This window comes from Carassius carassius, chromosome 7, assembly GCF_963082965.1.
Source record: "Carassius carassius chromosome 7, fCarCar2.1, whole genome shotgun sequence".
In the NCBI taxonomy this organism is placed as follows: Eukaryota; Metazoa; Chordata; class Actinopteri; order Cypriniformes; family Cyprinidae; genus Carassius; species Carassius carassius.
In genome coordinates, this window is record NC_081761.1 from 20,565,468 (window position 1) to 20,587,713 (window position 22,246).

General features: G+C 38.2%; 1 protein-coding gene across 7 annotated transcripts in view; it reads left to right on the forward strand.

Annotated features, from left to right (window-relative positions):
• raph1b (Ras association (RalGDS/AF-6) and pleckstrin homology domains 1b) overlaps positions 1–22,246 on the forward strand; it is a 76,625-nt gene that overhangs the window by 3,027 nt on the left and 51,352 nt on the right. For 6 of the 7 annotated variants that reach the window (XM_059554133.1, XM_059554132.1, XM_059554135.1 and 3 more), the window contains exon 2: positions 21,451–21,509. The exons of the other annotated variant lie outside the window; for it this stretch is intronic. The gene's annotated coding sequence lies outside the window, so the exon portion shown is untranslated. The remainder of the gene's footprint in view (positions 1–21,450; positions 21,510–22,246) is intronic. 7 annotated transcript variants of the gene reach the window in all.

Genomic DNA, 22,246 nt, shown 5'->3' on the forward strand with positions numbered 1-22,246 from the left:
AATTTCACGCAAAGAAAGAAGGCATAACTTTTATTTTCACAGTTGCTGTAGCCACCATGTTGTGGAGACATTTGTGTTTTATTGTGAAAGGCAACTACTTTGTTTAGCCTTCCAAAAGAGGACACAACTAGAAATCAGGGGTTAAGTTGTATTTACAACATTGTTCTGGAACCGTTCAAACCAAATAATTAGATGTGTGCAGCACATTTTAAAGAGGACGAGGACTGTTTTCTGAACCAGTAGCCTACAATAGCCGCATTTCCACTGTCGGGCCAGTGCAAGCCAGTGCTTTAAACGGGTGGGGCGGGGCTAATAGCCTCTGACCTCTAGGACCGAGGCCAAAATAGGGCTGCGTTTCCACCGTCGGGCCAGAAGCTCTGCTGGCCATCACTAAAACCTGCCCTTCTTTACATGACTTTCAGGAACAACGTCATGCAACCCCATCATTTCACCAACAAAGAGAAGCTTTGTTAAATATTTAAATCCAAAAGCATCAATGTTTTACTATAATAAGTGATACACTGATCATAATGAATTAATTTATCAGGATTGAAAATTAGTCACACAGAAACAAAGCGTTATGAACATAGCCTGCTTAATTAGTCGAGTCTGTTTCTGTTTATTTGTATTCACAATATCCTATCTACATCACATTTAGAAAGAATGATAATTTCTATATTTCTATGTAGCCTAAGCTCCCGAACAAAAAAAAAAAAAACATGAATTTATTTTTATGACATATGCTTCGCGAAGCTAAACTCTCGAGATGAGACTTATGACAGATCAATTATGTTACTAAATAAATACACGATTGTGATAGAGAATAAGAAGCTGACGTCTGATTTCTTCAAGCGGTCGCATTTACCATGTTTACTATGGTAACGTTAATGCCTAGTGTGCATTCAAATTATTACAAACACTGGCTGCTGACTGAAAGTGAGATTTGAACTCCACTTATCTTAAAAAGTTTTTAATGCTGGTGTTATAGCTGTTAGCTTTATGAAATGATCTGTGCACTGACACACTCCAGACGTGGAGAAACGGCACCTTTGTTCATAACCACTCCAAAAAACCTGGACCGTTGGCACCGAGGAAGCACCGTCGAAGCACGATCAAGCACACAGTGGAAATGCGACTGGCCCTGGCACGCACTAGCACGCCCACTTTTGGCCCGACAGTGGAAACGCGGCTAATGTGTCTGTGGCACAAAGGCTGTTTCTATGAAGTGAGGCAATTCCAACATTGCGATGACAGTCTGACACTTCTGACTCACAGAGTCACAGCCTATAAGTACATTTACATATTTAAAGGATTTGCCACTGATGATTCAAACGCAAGTTTTGAGTAGTTTAAAGTAGCACTTGTTGTTTGTTGTTTCTCCGATCACAAATGCAAACATGGTTTTATGTTTACACAGCACGATATACAACGCAACCTTTAAAAAGAGTACAAGTCATTAGTCCCCACTGGATGCAACAAATGCCTCATTTGTAATTGGTTTTATTTTGTTTTTGTCTCGTCTCGCCGGGGCATGGCATCACAGTATGTTAAGAGGCGTTACATTTTAGTCACACGCTTGAGTCATTCAGCCAATCACAATGAACTGGATAGGTGGCCAACAGTGTTGAGTAAGTTACTTTCAAAAAGTAATTAATTACTATTACTAATTACATCATCAATATTGTATTTAAATGACTAACTACTCTGTCTGAAAAGTAACTTAGTTACTCAGTAAGTAACTTAATTACTCAAATCGCTAATTAGGCTTCTACAAAAGGATCTTCAAAGCCCTAAAAACCTTAATATAAATTAAACTCTTTATTCTTTCAATTTGAGTAAGACACAGAATAGTTTAGCCTTTTAGCTTTAAAACAACTGTAGGGCTGCAACTAATGATTATTTTGATAATCGATTAATCTGTCGATTATTTTTACGGTTAATCGATTAATCGGTTTATGTACTTATATTTTCGTTTTCCCCATTTTTTTCCCCAAGTAAATTATTAATAAATGGTCTTTATCCTTCAGCATATATTTTTAAGAGATTTTAACCATTTTGCACTGTCATATCCTCATCAAAAATATACCTGGAGTTGTTTTATTGTGTTAGTAAACCTTTGTCGAACTCTTCTGCAATCAGAACACTGACCCATACTCTAGCAAATTTCACAAGTAGATTTCAAATAATGTTTTCACCATGGCAGTCCTTAGAGCTCCTAAAGTAGTTTAACATCCCGAACAAAGCTTAAGGAATCTTTCAGAACATATTTTCACAAAGAATAAGGATAAAACAGAATAAAATTGCAGTGCATTGTATTTTATTATTTACTGGGAAACAGCTTTATAGCTTTTGCTGTGAAAATGTAAACAATCCTTCGAAAAAAAGTGCCAATGGCATGAAACCTGAATGGAACTCACAATTTAAAGTAAAATCCATCAGAAGGTTGTCCAGAAAAAAAAAATGGACACACACAAAAAACCTGCTGTGTGAAGAAGAGCAGTGAATACTTAGAAAAAAAGTGCATTTCAAATAGCTTTAAACATTTACCTCTCTCATTCAGTCATAATTAGGCTGCACGACTAAATTTTGAACTGGTAAACGACAAACTGATCACAGAACATGTTTGTAAAGCTTTAAATGTTAACTGTTAAAAAGCAATGTTATCAGCTTTTACGACTAAACATTTGCAAACAACATTGTACTGGAGAATCTGCACAAATGAAAGTCTTAGGGGCCGTTCACATATCGCGCCTAAAAACGCGTGGAAAACGCTAGGTGCGCCGCTTTCTCCTTCTTTCCAAAGCGCTCGGGCAGAAGCGCCCCTGAGGCATCTGCCTTTGATAAGCAACCATGACGTGCTCTCTCCTTGAAGACGCGGAAATTTCAGCAAAGGATAAATGGATTTGCAGCTCAAAAAATCGCTTGCAGTAGCTCTGCTACTGAATTTATTTCAAAATGGAAATCCCTATACAACTATGATCAGCTGTTCCTTTCATCTTGACTGAGCTTTTAACGTTGTTACGGGAAAGGATGAAGCTGATTGGTTAGTTCTTGTCACATGACCCGCGGTGCGCTTGTGGCATCCTGAAAAGTTGAAATGTTTTAACTCGATGCGGTGCGGTGTTGGAAATAACAAACTTGAGCGCGCAAAAGACGCGATGTATGAACGTCCCCTTAAACAGTTCAGTAGTGCAGAGTTTACAGGTTACTCTTCTTTTTTTAAAGGCTCAAAGTAAAGTACTCCCACATCACGCTTGAATGCTGCAGAGACGCTGTTCGGGAAGCACGTGATATAAAACGAGGCCAGCTATTGGCTATTCACTACTTCTCCTGCTGTACTGGCTGAGTAAAACCTCTGGTGGCTCATTACTGCCACACTTTGGTCACCGCAGATTTGAAATATGCACGAAATGAGCCGCTTACGGCAAATAAAATTATATAAATTATATAAAATTATTTAGCAACGAATCGATGACTAAATTAGTTGACAACTATTTTAATAATCGATTTTAATCGATTAAATCGATTCGTTGTTTCAGCTCTAAACAACTGTAATAGTTAAACATTTTTATTAGAAAATGTAACCTCCTTTGGTTGACAAATAGAAAAATCTGAATAACAAAAAAGCTTAAGAAAAGTTAAACAATACATTTCAGTTTGTCAAAAAAAAGTCCAACTAGTAAAATAACACGTTAACTAATGTAGATAAGAATAAATTACATAAATAATCTTCTCTGCTGAATAAAGGCGTGTCCGATCGCGCTGTTCTTCTGAAGTAAATTCCTCATAGCATGACTTCTTTCAAAAACTAGAAAATTAGACGAATCATGATTTTATTTATTTCTTTTTTATCTTTTATTTTGTGTATAGATGAGGGTGTTTGCGCGCAGGGGATATATAATATATAATGCATATAATGAGCTCAGATGCGGGAAAGACTGTACCTCGCTTTAGTTTTAATACAGATTACATAATCAGAGAATATTCGTTTTCAAATTTGAATTTGTTGATTTAAAAGTAGACACAAGCTTTCTATAGACCTATTTCTCTATGTCTCTGTGTCAAATACTCGCTGAGTTTGTGACATTTATAAAGTTGCTCACAGAGACCTAGAAGGCAGAAAGTGGATCCTGTGTGTTTTGTTTATTTTGCAAAAGCACAATGTTTTGATGTTATTGTCATTGTACACAAATGTGCTGGCGTGCAGAAGGTTAAAGATAATGCATTCAATTTTATCTTTAGACGGTAAATTTAGATTTCAAATTCAATATTGATTTTAGAACTGTTGAAATGATTAACTGTAATGCAAGTACTTTATAAGTAACTAATTAAATGACCTAAAAATGAGCGGTAATCCCTTACTTTACTTTTTCAGAGGATAAGTAGTTTAATATCAGTAACTTAGTAACGCGTTACACCCAACACTGCTGTCCAATCAGCGTACACCTCACTTTTCAGAACGATGAGCTTTGTAAAAATCAACGCATTTCAGAAAGGCGGGGCATAGAGGAGCAACAATAATTTACATTATGTGAAAAATTATGTTTTGTTTTTTATCCTTAAACCACATTAACACATTGCATTATACCAAATACAGAAAATAATGTTCTTTTTAGCGACGTCATATGACCCCATTAAAAGAAACTTTGAGCTGTGTGTGTCTGTTATTTTTTAACTAATTTACCATGCTTAAACTGCATTTACTATCCACTTATAAAATAAATAGCTTCAGGAGAATAGTAGGCTTATTTAATGGTGCATTTGTGAAGAAAGTCAGGCTTTATGTATTACATTTATGTATTACAGTCAGGCTTTATGTATTACATTTATGTGCAGAGCAGATTAGGTTACACATTAAATTCATCCTCATTAAAGGGATAGTTCACCAAAACATGAAAATTCTGTCATATATTTACACTCATGTAAATCCAAACCTGCATGATTCTTCTTTGGAACCGAATCGAAGATTTTTTTCTGAGAAATGCCTCAGAGTGATTGTTTCACAATGTAAGTCAATGCTTCTCGATATGGTTTAGTTTCCAGCATTTCAAAAAATATCTTCTCTTTTGTTTCACAGAAGAAAGAAAGGCATACAAGTTTGGAACAACATATGTGCAAATCATGACGGATTAATATATTTGGGTAACTATTTCTTTAATAAATTTAGTCTATCATTAAATGGAAATCAGTCCAAAATACATAGTTTAAACAAATGTTTAATGTTGAAACAAAAAGTAACATGACCATTGTATTTACATGCATTTTAAAAGTTTGATTTCAAGTCAAACTCATAATAACCGACCTTCATATCATAATGGGATAGTTCTTGGGTTTTTCCAGCATCTCTGTACATGTTAATTAGACTACAATCATACTCAGTGTTGTACACTTACAATAAAGGACAGAAGTAACAAAAGTGCATTCGATTTAATCCTTCCAATATTCAATTATGCATTGTGTCATGTATGTTTAGACAGACAGATGAAGACTGTAGTTTGACTATGCAAAAACCACACTATTAAAACTCTGCATGTAATGTCACTTACTCATTGAAACACTCCTAGAATTTGAATCTTTGTGATGATTCAAACGTTAATGTAATGTAGCCACACACTGAGTGTCATTCTTGACCAAATATTGACAAAGGTACTGACCTGTCTGCTCTGACCTCATCACATTCCAGTGAATTTCTAAAAGAACGGAGGACAAAATGCCGTCATGCTGCCACTCATATGATATGGGGAAAAGTTTAGTGAGATGCTTCTGTATCACTGGTAACTTTATACAACTTAAGGCATCCAAACTTAGTTTGGATGGACTTGTGCAGATGTCAAAATGGATGGGGAAAGTTGTTCAAGATGGCTTTTTCATATTTCAGCTATTCTGGGAAAAAGTGTTTGTGTGTTTGAAAGAAGTGTTTGTAACACATTGAAATTTTTTTTACTAAAACTTGCTAATCTGGCAAGAACAAATGAAATGGTTAATTGCCGAGATTCTTAACTTTATTCTTCCCTTCCATGTGTGTCCTAATGATGCTTAACCTCTCGTGACATTAGTGATCTCACCATGATGGCAGCCCTACTTCATCCAGCTGGAAAAGATATCACTGAGTGTTCTTCCCTTCCTTCAGAACAGAGTTTTCTCATTCAGGACGTTTACATTAGTGAAAGAGAGGGATGACCAGTTTTTAGAAACTAAAACAAGAAAATGTAATTAAATGAATTACACAATTAAATAAATGAATAGAGCATAAGATGAGGGGAAAGGAGAATGCATCAAATCCAGCATCAGGATGATCTCATATCTCTGCTCTGAGAGTGAATGATGGGTCAGAGCATATCCGGTCACCACTGTGTGAAATGTCAGCCCTCATGGAGTTATTTATTTGTTGCTTAATTGTTTACGGTTGCAATATTGTTGCTGATTCTTCCACTGCAAATTCCAGTATGTTTGCATCATATCTTTTTGGGAAATACAGTTGCCATCTGAAAGCAGTAAATCTGTATGTTGGGAAATTAAGTTCAGTGAAAACAAAATGTTTAGAATGACGATATGAAATTAATTTAGCTGAATCTGGTTGTACAGGCTGATGAGATCTGACGATCGCAATGGAGCCATTTTGTGCTTGTTTTTAGTGCACTGGCACAAATTACATATTTTATATGATTTTGAAGAAGTTATTTTAGACCGTTAATAACTCTCTTCCTCATGCTACAAGCAGTCTACCAGTAACTTTAACAACTGATTTTTATTTGTTAGTTATAAATGTAAGCTTGTTCTACAAATGCTTGTTTCAGCAAAATAAGAACATGCTGTTTTTATACCGCTGATATTAATATCTTCACACACCTTCAGATGGAAGTATTTTGGACAGTCTATTTTTTTTAGTCTTAGTGATAATGTGGGACTGTGTTTGTAAGAAACCTGAGTGCCTAACTGGATGAATTAAAAAAATATTCAATCAAGTTTTAGACTTTCTTCTAAAATTGTGGTATTTATTTTATACATCTTACCTCTCTGTGAGTATGTAGGATGGTGAAGCATGAGAAGCGTGATCTTGCAGCTGTGTGCATAAACACTCATTCAGGGTCATTCAGAATGTTTGAACTCACAGAACATGTGAGCTCTGATAGCTGAAGGTCCATTTATTGTCTGCTGACTATTCTTGCTGGGCTTGTGAGTCCCTGTAATGGAGGTAGAATAGTCACCAGTCATCTAATCTTGTTAGTTTCATGGTTTTCCTCAGATAAAATGGTTTTCCCAGATAAAGACTAGATCTAGTCTAGACCGAAGCTTATTACACCTACCTAAGTATATTACCATTTGTGGTTTCCATTGATTTACTATTGATTTTTGGGGTAGGGCTAGACATAGCTACCTCTATTCCAGAGGTACAGATTTGAGTATGGATGACAGAGTGTGAATTTTGGCTAATAAAGGCTTTAACTCGCTCAGCAGATGTTAAAACAAATGGTTAGTGAGAGCCTTAGAAAGTTCATTAAACAGGATTAATTACAAAGGAAACACACTTTAGACTGCACATTTTCTAATGTTTTTACTTGCAAATTTAACCGACATATTTAAACTGTTAAGTATTTTGTATTAATCTTAAATGTTGAAACAAACAATAAATGGATGTTCAAAAGGAATATTTATTAATATGAGAAATTGTAACACTCAGTATGTCAGCTGTTGGCCCAGAAATCCTGCTTTACTGTTAAAAGAGTCTGTGATTCATGGTTAAAGGGATAGGTCAAAAATAAACATTTTGACATCATTTTCTCACCCGTCATCTTCAGTACACAAGTTTGAACCTTGAGGTCTGTTCTTTTGATAATATCACTTTGATATAATCTCTCTGCAGAAAACTTGGATTAAACTGCTTTATTTAGACACTTTTATAGTGCTTTTTTTTACTTTTTGAAGCATGAACATTTTAATGGATGGACAAAAAGGATGATAATTTTTTTTTTTTTTTTGGGAGACTATCCCTTTATGGTGCAGTTATGATGCTATACATTGGTCAGATTTGATCCCTAACTAAAATGTGTAACTAAAATTTATTTTTCTAAAATTTAAATAGATCTTTATCATTTCCGTAAAAGTGGTAGTAACAGTTCTCTCTCTATAGCTACCATTCATTACTGTTGTTCAGCAGGATATGCTCTAATATGTTGGTCATGTTCACAACGACTCACATGGGTTATGAGTCAAGGTTGTTGTTTTTTTTTTTGTATAAAAGCCCCTTACAGGTGAGTGTGCAGTGCAGTGTCTCACACACATACTTAGTAGATTCCAAACCACTAGTCACCCTCCTGTTAATATTTTAGCCACTATGGCTGTTTTATTGTGTGGCTTCTCCAAATAAGGCCATCCTTAAAAATATTTTGGTTTGCAGTAACAGTAATTAAAAAAAAACAAAAAAAAAGGGTCGGTAGGTCGGTCTATATTTTTTTTTCAAGTTTCAATGTAAAAAAAAAAAAGGAAATTTTTATGATGGGGATGACGTCGGTATGAATTTAAACAAATTAGCATATCGTGACGTCACTGACTGGGTCTTCAACCCGTGCCTTCGGGCGCATCATTGCAAACCTCATTTTGATGCAGGCTATATATACCACAAACCAATTTAAATCTTTGTCAAAAACATGTTTATTGCATGAATTTCAGGTGAGAAAAAAAATGAGGTACTGTTTTACTTGCATCCACCGCTACGTATCAGTGCAAGCTACATATGAGAGAACTTTACTTTGCTTTCTTGGGTTGTCACTTTTGTGAAAAAAATCTGTTTGATTTGAGTGACGAGTGTTCATTGAATCGATTGTAAAATCGATTTTGCATCTCTAAAGTTTTATACGGCAAATAACACCAAATATAGGTAAATCCACGGACAACAGGCAGGAGGAATGTCAAGATTCAATATATTGGTAAAGACCAATATTTCTGATGATTTATTGGCGTGAAGTTACGTGCAAAATGACAAACAGGAGTGCAACATTTTCGAAAAACAATAAGCAGAGTGGACTGCCATAATGCAAAACATTTACTGCAGGTTTCAACATGGCTGTGTTTACGATTAAATTTCAACAACAACAAAAAAAATCGCATAGGCGATTTTCTTAGGCTATCAAAAAATATTTTTTCGAATATTCGCCGAATTTAAAATAAAAATCCACATTCGAATGCGCATATGAATTTTAGGTGTGCATTAAGGAAGCTGCCTTATGAGCCCCGGTACATGTTCCATTCCATCTCGCCGCACGCACAGCTGTGTCTACACAACTTTCAAAGGCGGACGAGCTCGACACGCAGTATCTGCTTTCTCATCTTTCACCTCGTGTACGCGCACGAGATGCGATGACAATATATGTGTCATTGCATTATAAGGTTATGTTAGCGTATCCAGTTGAAGCCACTTAAAAAAAAAAAAAAAATGTGGAGAAGATCCACATCAAACTGTTTACATCAAAACTGAAACCAAGCCGTTCACACAGAACGCATATTTCGCGCATCTCATGTTTTTAAATGAAAAAATGTCCTTTGTGACTGGTTTTCTGCCCTTTTTATTTATTTAACAATGCATGCATACATGATGCTGTTTTGTTTATAGTTCTTTAAGCAACTTAATTAATAATAATTGGTTCATAAACATTATTTTAAATATTATGTTTTTTTCACAGTCATGTATTCTAATGCTTTGAATAAACATGCACTAATATTTTGCTCAATGCGCTATCTTGAGCCTCAGAAGAGAAGCAAAAAGCTTTTCTTCACCCTAACTGAAATTATGCATTTAAAATTCGAATACAATTCGAATTTTGATCATATTTAAGTAAAAAATTCGAATTTAGTTTTTTCAGCTATTTTGACAGCCCTAGGCGATTCAAGTCTGAAACTGTATGAGACTGAATACTGGCTAAATTCACATTTCTGTTGTAAAAAGAGAAACATTGTGCAGAAGTATTATTTGCTGTTATGCGTGTGTGTCCGAAGCTGCAGTTGCTGTGTGACGCCTGTTCAAAAAAAAAAAAAAACCTGGACGCGCTCCGAGAAAAGGTCGTTAAAATCATTTTCTCATTTTCGTTTTCGAAACTTGTGTTGGTTGATTTGTGTTTGATTCGTGCAATAGATTTTCGAACATAAAGTGACAGTCGACACATTCACGGTTTTAGACTAGAGAGGAGAAGGGATGGGAAAAGGCCTGGGTGTGCCAAGTTAAAGCGGTGTCGAGCTGTTTTAATGAATTTTTTTTAGATGTATTATGGTGCCCGAACCCGTATGACTTTGAACAGTGACCGCGAACATTTAGTTTACTGCAGCCGCAGCCATCATTACCAAGCACGAACCGTTGACTCTGACAGTGAATGAGAGTATGAGATGAAGCCAACGCACAGGCCACAGTGTGACATCCGTGTAAACGCAGATGACGTCACAGGGTTTTTTTTTAATTAAAGAAGATAGCCTTCATTTGTATGTAGGCCAAGGCAATTTATATATTTACAATACTTAAATATAATTAATAGTATTTTATTGCGTTTGTATTAGTTGTTTGAAGAGTAAAAAAATAATTGGTCGGTCTTAACGCAAATTTACAATCGGCAAGTCGGTCGGACTAAAAGCAAAAAAAAATCGGTCGGGTTACAGCAAACAAGAATATTTTTAAGGATGGCCTAACACTCCCATGTGCCAGACAGGAAACTTTTAGCCTGTTTCCAGGTGTAACGAAGAGGCTGAGGCAGAATGTGAATCCATTTGCAGGAGTTTATTAAAGGAAGATCATACAATCAGAGTCGTGTTACCAGGCAATGTGTCAATACAGTAAGGGCAGTCCGATCTTTCAACATACACAGGGGTTATCCAGTAAGCAGAGACGAGTAGGCAGGCGAACAGGTCAAACACAAACATCAGTCCAATCAAGGAATAAATCCAAAGGGGGCAATCCAAGAGACGGGAACGAGATAACAGACAGAATCGTGATCAAACAGGCAGTCAGAATACTCACAAGGAAAACGCTCGGTAAGGCAGGTTAACTGGCAATACTTCGCAGTGAAGTGACATGTTAATGTTAAATAGTCCCAAACAGGAAATGACTGTAGAAGTGGTAAACAGTCAATACTCCGGTGAGGGCTCCCTCTGCTGGCGTGGCGTAACAGAATCCCCCTCCCTAGGAGTGCCTCCTGGCACTCGGCGCGGACGTCCCCGTGGTCGTGGCGCTGGTCGATCGGGTCTGGCTCGATGGAAGTCCTCCGTGAGAAATTGATCCAAAATGTCGCTGGCGGCTACCCATGACCTCTCCTCAGGTCCATAGCCCTCCCAGTCCACAAAATATTTGAGCTGACCCCCTCTCATTCTCGAGTCCAGTAATTCCTTGACCGTGTAGGCCGGTGCTCCATCAATGTCCAGTGGCGGTGGTGGCCCTTGAGCCTCATGATTGGGGTCAGCATCCATGTGGACCGGTTTCAGAAGTGAGACATGGAAGGAGGAAGAGATACGGTAGTTAGCAGGAAGCTCTAATTGGTACGTGACTTCTTTGATTCTTCTTCGAATTTTGAAAGGGCCAACGTACCTTGGGCTGAGCTTCCTGCTCGGTAGCCGCAACTTGAGATCCCGTGTTGAGAGCCAGACCCGTTGTCCTGGTTGGTAGGATGGATGTGGTCAACGTCGTTTGTTAGCCTGGAGTTCCTGTACTCTGACAGCTCGTTGTAGGTGGACGTGAGCACTGTCCCATACCCTCTCGCTCCGACAAATCCAGTCATCCACAGCGGGGACTGATGATGGTTCGCCAGACCACGGGAACATAGGGGGTTGGTATCCGAGGACACACTGGAAAGGGGTCAGACCTATTGATGAGTGAGTTAGCGAGTTCTGTGCATACTCTGCCCATGGGAGGAATTCTGACCATTGATACTGTTCTATGTTGCAATGTGACCGTAACTATCTGCCTAATTCTTGATTCAATCTTTCCACCTGACCATTGGCTTGGGGATGATAACCAGAAGTGAGACTGACATTGATATCCAGTTGTTTGCAGAATACTCTCCATACTTGGGATGTAAATTGGGTACCTCTGTCGCTGACAATATCCTCCGGTATTCCATAGTTCCTGAATACATGGTGGAACATAGCCTGTGCTGTCTCCATGGCGGTGGGGAGTCCTTTCAAGGGGACTAACCAGCAGGACTTGGAGAATCTGTCAATGATAACAAGGATTGTTGTGAAACAGCAGGGACAGCGGTAAGTCAGTAACAAAGTCTGTTGATAGGTGAGACCAGGGACATTGTGGAATGGGCAGAAGTTCACAGGGTAATTCCTTGGGGGTCTTAGATTGAGCACAAACCTGACAAGCTTTGACATGATTAGTGACGTCCTTGGACATTGAAGGCCACCAGAATGAGTTATGTACCAGGTGTAGAGTGCAGGAGATACCGGGGTGGCCAGAGCTGACTGAGGAGTTGACCCACTGAATGACTCTGGGGCGCAGACTTTTTGGAACGTAATGGAGGTTAAAAGGGCAGTTGGTAGGAGCTGGATCTTGGACCTGTTCCCATTGGATCTCCTCCATGATATCCCAAGTAATTGAGGCGATGATTACTGATGGAGGAAGAATGCATTCTGGAGCTTTGTTGTCCATGAGAAGATCATACTGCCTGGATAGAGCATCTGCCTTACTGTTCTTGCTTCCTGGGCGATAAGTCACTGAGAATTGGAAGCGTGTGAAGAAGAGGGACCATCGAGCTTGGCAAGGGTTGAGTCGTTTTGCACTTTTAATGTACTCCAGGTTTTTATGATCGGTAATCACCTGGAATGGGTGGACTGCTCCCTCGAGCCAGTGCCTCCATTGCTCTATCGCTGCTTTCATGGATAGGAGGTCCTTATTCCCTACATCGTAGTTTTGTTCGGCTGCCATCAACTTCCTGGAAAAGAATGCACAAGGGTACAGTTTACCCGGTTGACCATGGCGCTGAGAGAGTACGGCACCAATTCCTGAATTCGAGGCATCTACTTCCATGATGAATGGTAAGTTTGGGTCAGGGTGCTTGAGGATAGGGGCCATGGTAAATTTTACTTTTAAGATTTTGAATGCTTGAGTAGCTTCCTCATTCCACCTGAGCTTGGAAGGTTTCCCCTTGAGGAGGGAGGTCAGTGGTGCTGCAACCATGCTGTAATTTCTAATGAATCTTCTGTAAAAGTTCGCAAATCCTAGGAATCTCTGAAGTTCCTTGACCGTGGAAGGTTGGGGCCATTTGGTCACTGCCTTGACCTTGGCCTCTTCCATCTTAACGCCTTGATGACTAATGTGATAACCCAGGAATGATGTCTGCTTGACATGAAACTCATATTTCTCTGCCTTGACGTACAGGTGATTCTCCAGGAGCTGTGTGAGGATGCTCTTGACATGGTCAACGTGTTCTGCTTCAGACTTGGAGTAAATGAGAATGTCATCAATGTAGGCAATTAAGTACTGGTTAAGCAGGTCCCGGAAGATTTCACGACTCTTGGGGGGCATGGCATTGGGGAGTAAATCAATATTACAGTCCCAAGGACGATGAGGTGGTAGTTGTGTTGCCTTAGTTTTACTAAAGACCTCTGATAGGTCATCGTAACAGGAGGGAATATTGACAGCCTAGTACTCGAAGGACTTTCAACACTAGTGATACAGGCTGGGGAACTGACGAGAAACAGTGACTTTCACAAAAGGCTGACCACTTGGTCAACTCACCCTGATGCCAGGACAGGACGGGGTCGTGAATAGACAGCCATGGGAATCCGAGGATGACTTCATGCTTAGGAGAGTTAACAACATAGAAGGATATGGACTCATGGTGAAATAACCCCACTTGTAATGTAAGTGTCATGGTTTGTTGAGTTATGCCAGTTCCGATTGCTGTGTCGTTGATGGCCTTGATCTTAATGGGTGGGTTACATGGTTGGACGGTTAAGTTATACTTCTTGACGATGTCTTCATGAATGAGATTTAATGCTACTCCGGAGTCGATCATAGCTGTCAATGAGATGGACAGTTCTTCAGTTTTTAAGGTAAGGGGAAGTTTGAAGGATTGATTATTTGGTATCCATATTCACCAACATGGGCTTCTGTGCCTTGTGTGGACATCTCTGGCAACGATGGCCTTGTTCACCTCAGTAGAAACAGAGACGGAGATGGCATCGCCGTGCTCGTTCACTTTCAGAAAGTTTGGTATAGTTGACTTGCATGGGTTCTTCGAGCGTTATAGTTTTATTCACAGTCGTGGTAACAGGCGGTATTTCCTTCATATACCTTCCCCGCGGAGTCTGTCTCATCAAATTATCCATCCTAATTGCAAGCCTGACGAAGTCAATAAACGATGAATGTTCTCCTTTACATACGAGCTCTGCCTGGAGATCCGTGTTGAGACTTCTCTGGAATATGGCTTTTAGGGAAACGTCATTCCACCCACTCTGAGCAGCGAGGGTGCGAAATAAGATGGCGTACTCTGTGGCTGTTCTGTTTCCTTGCGACATTTGTAGAAGTTGAGTTGATATATCTTTGCCCCCTGCGGGATATTCAAACACTTCTTGAAGTTGTTGCAGGAAATAGTCAAAGGATCGTTTGAATCTCATGTCAGTATCCCAAACAGCTGCAGCCCAGTCAATCGCCTTTCCAGACAACAAGGACATCATGACAGCACATTTCTTTTCGTCAGAATTAAACTTGTCCTCCTGATTGTCGAAACAAATCTTTACTTGACGAACAAAACCTCGACATCTATCAGCAGACCCATCAAATTTATCTGGTAGTGCGAAACTCACCGCTCTGGGCGTGGTTGCTGGAAGTGACTGGATGTAGCTCGTCAAGTGCTCGTTGACTGCTTGAAGTTTACTCAACTGATCTTGATACCCCTTTAAGACTTCACTTTGATAAGGTAACGCCGCTTGCATGTTAGAAACTTCCGCTGGATTCAGTTGAGGCAAAGTATTCTGTAACGAAGAGGCTGAGGCAGAATGTGAATCCATTTGCAGGAGTTTATTAAAGGAATATCGTACAATCAGAGTCGTTTTACCAGGCAATGTGTCAATACCGTAAGGGCAGTCCGATCTTTATCCAGTAAGCAGAGACGAGTAGGCAGGCGAACAGGTCAAACACAAACATCAGTCCAATCAAGCAATAAATCCAAAGGGGCAATCCAAGAGACAAGAACGAGATAACAGGCAGAATCGTGATCAAACAGGCAGTCAGAATACTCACAAGGAAAACGCTCGGTAAGGCAGGTTAACTGGCAATACTTTGCAGTGTAGTGATATGCTAGCACATGTTAAATAGTCCCAAACAGGAAATGACTGTAGAAGCAGAGGGAGTGGTAAACGGTCAATACTCCGGTGAGGGCTCCCTCTACTGGCGTGGCGTTACACCAGGTCAGCCTCACTGCTCGGCTCAGTGGTTCTTTTATGGCCCACACACAGATTCAGGGTCAGCCAGCTTCGAGAGCATACAGGAGGAACTCAGCACTTGCAGAGGTGGGCTTACAATGGGAGAACTTGTTCTCATTGCAACATGCAGAAATTGTGTAGTGTGTTTACACTAGGTATGCAAAAAATAGTCTGGTTGTGAGTTACCTGTTAAACTAGAACTTATTAAACCATTTTAAAGGAACAGTTCAATTTCTCACTCTCATGTAATTTCAACCCCCTTAATAAGACATTGTTCAGCTTCAGAACAAATATGTTAAACATGGAATCTCCACTGTGCTTGCTTGATCTGCAGTAATCATGTAAAGAAATTGTGTCTCTTCAGAAGACTTGGATTAAACCGCTTGGTCATTATGAGCCGATTTTCCACTGTCAGCCAGTACAAGCCAGTGCTTTAAACGGGCGGGGCGGGGCTAATAGCCTCGGACCTGTAGCACCGACGGCAAAATATTGCTGCGTTTTCACCATCAGGCCACAAGCTCCGCTGTTTTTCACTTAAACCCGCCCTTTACATGCCTCTCAGGAACAACGTCATGCAACCCCATCATTTCACCAACAAAGAGAAGTTATCAGAAAACTAATAAGAAATAAGTCACTGGAACTAGCGCGATCACAAAATGAACATGATAAAAGCGACCCTTTGTTTGCATGCTTTGTTTAATATTTAAATCCAAAAGCATCAATGTTTTACTATAATAAGTGATACATTGATCATTATTAATTAATTTATCAGGACTGAAAATTAGTCACAGAGAAGTAAAGCGTTATGAACAGCCTGATTATACAGTCAAGTCCGTTTCTCTTTATTTGTAGTCACAGTAGCCTATATTTCACATTTAGAAAGAATGTTCACTTCTGTATTTTTATAAAAGCTCCCAAACAGAAACCATTATTATATTTTTATGACATAGGCTACGCGGAGCTAAACTCTGGAAACGAGACTCATGACCGATAAAATATGTTAGTAAATAAATACAAGATTGTAATAGAGAATAAGAAGCTATGTTTGATTTCATTAAGCAGTCATATTTACCACATTTATTGGGAGTGTCTATATAAGACATGTTCTTGTGAACAAAAACAGACACAAAACAATGTAATGAAACCGAATGAATTTTTTTTCCCTCCAACTTTACAGCAGCTAAAGTACCTCCACAAATAAAAGTCAGAATATTAAAATAAAATTTTGTAAGCAGTCATCTTTATTTCTTTTTTCTTTTTTTTTAAGTGTGCACATATCAGTCCAAATAGTGTTAATAGACTGGCAGCAGCCAGAATCAAAATCTGGAAAGACTTAAGAAGAATTATAGCAAGCAAGTCTTTTCTCACCTGTACATAAAACTGTATGGTCATCGTATGGAAGATTCAGAACTTTAGTTTTAGCGTAGCTGGAATTTAGCCTCATCAAACCCCTTTCACTGTGGGAATATTACATCTGATTAAATTCCCACAGCGTGTACTTTGTACAGCATAGAGGATCTATTTGTGGCTATAGAGTTTATCTAAATGTTTTTTGCAAAATATTGAACATTTGTAGAGCACTGATTAAATCCAGATCATGGTGCAAACCTAAAGGAGGCCATATATTTATATAATATCCATTAGAGAAAGTGAGCCTGCTCCACAGCTTTCACAGATACTCATCGTTTGGTCTTGTTATAAATATCTCCGTGATATATCAGATCAGTGGTGTCCCATTAAAGGACAGACGAAGATTATTTGGATCCACATTTAACTATTGTATCCTAGATATTTCTGTCAGCATACAGTAAGTGCCATCCAGTCAATGATAATATCTTTTGATATTTCATGTTAACTTTGATCATTTTTATTGATTTGTCCCCTTAAAACCAGATGGTTCAAAATGTTTAACACAACCACCTGAGATCTTCTATTGATAAATATTTAAAGTACGTAAGTTTATTTGTGCACTTATCCTGGTAGCGCTCAAAGTAGCAATGTTCTCACACATTTACACTCATGAAATATATATATATGTCTTGCTTTCTGAATTTCAGGCATTTCTGCTGATTCATGTCATCTGTTCTGCTGTGTGTGTGTGGGGGGGGGGGGGTTAGCTGAGGCTATATAATCAAAAAGATAGCATTAGGATGTCCCTGGAGAACTTCAGAATAAGATAGATGTTCACTCTTTTACTCTTAGCTCTCAAAAATCCATTATGTAGTATTAGTGCCAGTTTCGTCCATTGTCCCTCTTTCGGTTGAGGTCTACTGATGGGACCCGACAAACTGCCAATCTTAGATTTTTCGAAGTTGCAAATAAAACAAAAGTTAGTTGCAGACTAGAGTTAGTTTCATAAGTGCCATTTCAGTCTTTCTACTTCCAAATTTCAAGTTTTAGTTAATGCATTACTTGCCATTTCTTTGTAATTATTTGTGACATTTACTAGCAATTTCTGAGTGACTATTGTTTCAACCATTTTTCCATGGCATAACCATTTCATTCACAAGATTGAGTATAAAATCGCAGCTAGTACTTGTGATGGGAGGATCGGATCATTTTCCTGGTTTCAGTCTTTAAATCTCATTCAGCAAAATTAGCAAATATTTATTCAAGTAATTTTGTTCATTTGAGCAGAGTTACATTAAAATGTAACATTTTGAACAGCCAAATTGTATATAGCTAACACTAATGACAGTAATGACCATTGGATGACAGCAGCAGCAGACTAGCAGTGAAAACATCTGTGACATATATAAGAAGTTAATTTTTACTTATAATCCTATGTTCGTGTTACCTATATGCTTTGATGCACTATCAAGAAATCTGTGAAACAAGTACAGACTGAAGAACTTTACTTTGCTAATGCATTAACTTTAACTAACATATTCCTTTCATCTTTAATTGAGAACTTGTGCATCTGGGTCTGTTTGCCTGCATGGAAAGGGAAGAAAGAAATGCAATTTTAGGTTAGTTTGAGCTTGTAATTTGACTGTGGCAGTCAGTATGGGACACAGTCTCAACTCAAGTCTCTGCTGTGTAGTTTACTGTCTGTTCGTACTGTATATGGACACTGTTCGGGTTGTCCACTCAGCAACAATAGCCAGTTCATGGTAAAATCTCTACTGGAGTTTTTCCTCTGACATCACCTCCACTGTTTTGGCCTCTGTTCTGTGCCCCCTCTCTCCCCATTTCCTGTTCATGCAGGAAGTCTCTGTGTAGTCTTCCGCTGGGTTGTACCAATGGCAGGAAATGCTGATGGACACACCTGGTCGTCATCTCGATCTCCTTCTGTCACACAATATCAATTATCACATTATCATGTATGACTAAACTCATCTAGATTTCATCTCTGTGGCACTTTCGTTATACTCAAGTCAAGACGCATTTATTTTTAGAGCACTTTATACAATACAGTTTGTGTCAAATCAGCTTCACAGAGAGGAACAGGAAATCAGATTCGATTATGCAAACTCAACTACAGAGACTTTAAAAGACAATAGTGTCATTATGATGTACATGTTGTAAATTGATGCGTCTCATGATTTCAGAATAACCAAGTCATTTCCCTATCAAGCAGAAAACCCAGTCCATCTGATGCCTGGGTGGTGATTTCATAGTTTTTTACCACAAATATATTTTGTCTCAGTTCTAAACCAGCAAACTATTCTCTCACAAATATATCCAAACACACAACAGCACACACTCTGCAACAGTGTATAACAGCTACATTAGTAAAACACAAAGTACATTACAGTATTATCCCAACTGGAAAAAAAAGCTAAAATGTATTTAAAATACTTAATTTTGTTCCAACTATTCTACAAATACATTTACATATTTATGTGCTTAATAAAAATACCCTGAAGTTGTACTTTTAATATACTAAACTGGTATACTTAAAGTCTGCTAAATTGAAACAACAAATTTTGTCCTTAATGCACTTAATTGTGTGGAAGTAGTGCTGAAGTCCACTTTACACTTTAAATATCTTGCATTTGAAGACTGATATTATACAGAGATAATACAATCCTTATTTAATAGTGATATAAACCCACATTAGGCGTAATATTGAAAAATGTGCATTGTGCAATAAAGAAATACTCCAAATAAAGTTTAATTATAATTTTATGTCATTGTATCTTAAGTGATGCGTGAATAAATATGTTAATGGATTGAAAGTATATATGAAGTATATGCTTACTTAGTATGAAATAAATTGATTTAAAATTTAATATGATATAGTTTTTCTTTTTTTCATTACGGATGGTATGATTTTCTGGTAACGTAGTTAGTCACCAAAATTTTGGCAACTGAAAATAATGGACTGAAATGCCAAAATAGTTTTGTAAGGATCAAAACGGTGATTTTTTTTACCGCTTCTTTGGTGTGTTTTGATGTGTTAGGGTTAGGGTTCTGTTTCGTGTAAATGTCAGTAGCGATAAGTACAATTTGTTCAGGGATACTCCACCCCAAAATGAGGAAATATAGGAAACATTTTTTAAAGTATATTTACGCTTTGATTTGAAAGAAAACGCATCCTTGTGGCACTGCTGACACAGAAGAGCATACGTTGCCTGCGTTCAGCTCATATTTTCCAAAATGGCGCTACGGTGATGTAGAGAGACACAGAGGAGACAACTTGTTGAATAAAGCCATTATTCTTGTTTTCTTTGTGTACAAAAATTATTCTCGTCGTTTCGTAACATTACGGTTGAACCACTGAGGGCAGATGGACTGTTCCGACAATGCTTTTCATACTTTTATGGGCCTTGACAGTGCGATTTACTTCTATATGGGACAGTCACAAGCCTCACAGTTGTCATCCAAAATATCTTAAATTGTGTTCCGAAGATGAACAATGATTTTACGGGTTTGGAATGACATGGGTGTAAGTGATTAATGGCAAAATTTACATTTTGGGGTGGAGTATCCCTTTTTTTTATATAAACATTTTGGTGCATCACTAGTTTCTGGGACATGCTTTTCAAATAGATAATAGTTCTGTTTGAAGCTTGAAATGTACATATAGGCGTGCATAAGTGTTAAATACATTTTGTGACTTGTGATTGTTTGACACTGAGACGACTTACCGATTTTGCTACCATAGTAACTGAAGGTTTTTATACTAACTCACTGTCCAAACACTCCCACACCTTCCTTGATTTTTAACATCTTTTTAAAGACCGTATTTAATCAGGGAACTGTTTTTCAGCACCCTTGGTGGAATGTGTTGTTCAGTATGTCTAACATGCATGAGTCACACCCCCAGTGTCTAAAGAAAGATCTAATAAGGGAGTCTTTGCAAGAACACCACATGGTCTGCAAGTCAGTGAGCCACGGCTTTGTCATGCGCCACACACGCAGCGTCTCAGGCTGCCATGTGGACAGACGGTCGGCACAGTTGTGCCCTAGTGTGCAGCTGTGATCTGCTTTGCTCAATGGGACACACACACACCCCTTTTCATACTCTTTACTTTTGTCTCTCATCAGCTGAGGTGTGTGTGTGTGTGTGTGTGTACATCAAGGGTTTGAGGGCGTATAACAGATTGTGTTGCGACTTTCTTGATTAAGTGGAAAGAACAACGGAGTTCTCACACTTTTTGTTATTTGCTTTGAAAGGGATTATATAGGTTATTAGTCATTGTTGTTTGGGAAAATATTTGTTCAAAATTCTTGTTGGGTTTAATTAAAATAACCATCTTTTTCTTTATACCTTCTGTGAAATAAGCATTGTTTGGGGATAACGCATTACAAGTAACTAGGGCTGTCACTTTTGTGAAAAAATCATTTTCGATTTTTAAGACATAAGTGTTCATTGAATCGATTGTAAAATCGATTTTCCATGTCTAAAAAAAAGAGACGTTTCCTTTTTCAACGTCAAATAACTGACGAACGTAAAGAGAGCGCTGGAAACGCACAAGTCAGCAATATTTCTTTTTTATATGCAAGAAGTTTCTTGCAGAATAACAAACAGCAACAGGAGTGCAACATTCTCATTGCATAAACAAGATTATATTCCTTCTCTCCTTCCTTCTACAGGCACAAGTGGACTTCAGTCAACTTCAACTTCAGTTCAAGAGAAAAACACTATACCAAAGGTAGGCCATTCCTATACATCCAGAAAAATGCTGGTGTGCCTTCTTGTTATATACTTTTTTGTCTACATGCAAAATAGCATAAATAATGTGAAATAATCAAATATTGCACAATAATAGTGTGCTTGACAAAAAAGGAAAATGTTCTGTGGTAACTGAAATGTCTCGTTTAAAATTTGCATGATAGATAATGTCTGCAGGAAGCTTGGTGACTGGTTTTTATTTCTGCCGCCTTTTTATCCCCAAGCTAACAGGAAGAATGTCTCGACAAAGATGTCCATTGTGTACAATACATGTGTTTTCAGAGTAACCATTGGAAGTGCAGAAATGTCTGAGATGAAGAAAACATAGGAAGTGAGGTTGGAAAGAATGATGGAGATTTGGGAGAGGAGTGGTTGAAGGTTTATCATTCTGACACCACTGCTGGATTTTTGAGAATAATGGCAGGAATGAGTGCAACCATTTGAAGCCTTAGAGGATCTAGACAGCTCTGTTTTAACATGGTGAATGAACTGGAATGTCTCTGCAAATAAGTTATTTGAAATTAGTTTGGAGTGTTTGTGTGTGTATTCTTGCCTTTACTGTAAAGATTCGTTTAAATTTTTCCCAGCTTCTATAATGTAACCATGCCCTCTCTGAAGACTCTGAAAGCTCCAGTATTGACCCACTTAAAATTGGATCCAAATAGAAAGTACACTTTTAGACTTGCACCTGTGGTTGCAACTTAAAATATCCAAATT